The 2,471-nt window shown below is 37.0% G+C and overlaps 1 pseudogene; it reads left to right on the top strand.

Annotated features, from left to right (window-relative positions):
- The first annotated feature begins 539 nt into the window (after nt 1-539).
- LOC116074183 lies at nt 540-688 on the top strand (annotated as a pseudogene).
- Nucleotides 689-2,471: the final 1,783 nt, after the last annotated feature.

The raw sequence follows: 2,471 nt of genomic DNA on the forward strand, positions 1-2,471 counted from the left end.
CTCCAGTCAGATTTAGCAAGGGCAGGTAGCACTAGAGATAACCAGATGGCGGGGGGCAAGTATAAGAAAATAAACAGCACAAAACAAGGTCACTTGGCATCATCAGAACCCAATTCTCCCACCATAGCAAGTCCTAGACACACCATTACACCGGAAAAGCAAGATTCAGATATAAAATCACTTATTATGATGATGATACAGGACTTTAAGAAAGACATAAATAGCACCCTCAAAGAAATACAAGAGAACACAGGTAAAACAGCTAGAAGCCCTTCAAGAGCTAACACAAAAATCTCTTAAAGAACTACAGGAAAACAATCCTGTCTGAGTGTATTTTTTCCATTGGCATGCAGATCTTGTGAGTACCAGCTTTCTCGTTCTTCCTTGAGCTTTCAATTCTTAACAAGATGCATGTTAACCTGTGAAAATGTGCCCTATTATTATTTAGTTGTGATTAGTTAATGATGGTATCATGTCTATGGACAGGTGATGCCTTAGCTGATGGAAGTCTTCTATTATCTTTAAAAGTTACATATATAAGCTTTGCACAGTGGCAGTATTGTGACCAATGAGGTTTATTCAAGGCATGATTATTGCTAATTAAAAACTTTCCCCAAAAGTTACATGTATAAATAATAGGAGAAAAAAGTACGTGGTGATTATTTTTGATAATATTAACCCACTAATGTATGGTATGCTTAAAGAAGTAGTGTGAGCAAGCAGTTTGTTGCATTGTGGGTAACATTAGCTTTGATGGGTAGTTTAATTCTAAGATGATAATATCTGACTTAATCCAGCAGTATTTCTCAAAAAACAGAATATGCAAGCAAAGAGAATCAATTATTTATCCTTTTTTTTTTTTTGATGGCTAACATTATCAGAAAGAGTGCTAATGGTTTCAGTATTTTTATTAAGAATTCACTTTTAAAGTAAGTGGTAATAATTAGCCACAACTAATTTTCATTGGTCGGAGAAACACTGGACCATAAAATGATATAATATTTAGGATTTTGGCAGCCATGAGCAGTGGCTCATGTAGGGCTGCAGAATTCTGCCCAGGCTGCGAGGCCTGTTCTCCCAGACCTTTTAGTTACCTGCCAGCAGATGTCCCTATAAGGCAAGAGTAGCTTACAGTTAGGCTAGCTGAATATGAAAATCAGAATCTGAAACATTCATCGTGTTTCCAAACATTAATGGGGTTAAATCCACCATGCACTCGAAAATGTTTCCAGAGGTTGATAAAGTGCACTGTACTAGAAGAGTATATTTAGTTTACTTCCGAAAACAAAATAGAACAACACTCTTTTTAAATTTAAGTTTTCTACACTCACCAACAATAAGCCCTCTAAAATAAAATTCTCATGTGGGTGTGCATTTTCAGTTTTTTTTTTCTATTTTTTTTTTTTTTAGTTTCTTAAGAATTTCACACAATGAATTTTGATCATATTAGCTCCCCTCCCCCACCTCCTGCCAGATCCCACCCCATTTGTCTACATGCCCAACTTTGTGTCCTCTTTTTATCCCATTTTCTTTTTTATTTATTCATCTTTTACAGTATTAGGAATCAAACTCAAGGGCCTTATTATACTAAGCAAGCACTCTACCACTCTATCCTATCTGTACCCCTCCCCCCTTAAAAAATCATGAAGAACAGTTTGTGCTGTTCATAAATTCTTAGATGTGTGGCCCTTAGTGGATCTCCACTATGGGGCTACTGTTTAAAGAAAAAAAACACTTTCCTTCTTCCAGAAGCTACCAACAGCTAATAATCACTTAGCTAGAGGCGGGACTTTGTGCTCTTCCCCCTCCATGTTAGAGTTACGCCTGGACTGAGCCTGCACAGTTTTTGTGCATACGTCTCTATGAATTCATAATGAAGTTAATTAATTTCGGTTTTTTGCTTGGCTCAGAAACTTTCCTGCTACCCGAGAATTTACTTCTGGTATGCTTCTCACCTATCACTTTCTTTTTGTCCGTCCTTGCTTCCTTCCTTCTACATCTCTGGAAGGAATACAGGTGAAGAGGCAAAGGTTCCTAAATAGTGAGGCTCCAGCCTGTGCTGAGCTTCAAGCTTCCGTAGCAAGAACCCTGTATGTGTAATCACAGATGGTTTATGTTAAACAGTCCGTCTTTGAAAGTAAAGATTGTATTATTCCTCATCAAAGAACTGTTTAGTATTGTTCATCTCACCTGCTTCAATGAATACACAGGAAGCAAAGCATTCTGCTCTTTAATTTATTTTAAGCAAACGCAAAGTGTTTCTACTTAAAATAATCTGTAGTCTCTTGGTAGGTTAAACAGGGCTTTGTTTCTTTTTAATTAAAATGGCAAAGCTTTCCACGTTCTTATTTAATTTAATCCCCAGAATAACCTGTTAAGTAGGTAGCTTCCAATTCTGCAAATGAGAAGATGTAGGTACAGTGAGGTAGATAGTAGAGGACAAAGTCGTATAGGTAGTAATTAAGGGGCCA

The sequence above is a fragment of the Mastomys coucha genome, unplaced genomic scaffold, assembly GCF_008632895.1.
Source record: "Mastomys coucha isolate ucsf_1 unplaced genomic scaffold, UCSF_Mcou_1 pScaffold23, whole genome shotgun sequence".
Lineage (NCBI taxonomy): Eukaryota > Metazoa > Chordata > Mammalia > Rodentia > Muridae > Mastomys > Mastomys coucha.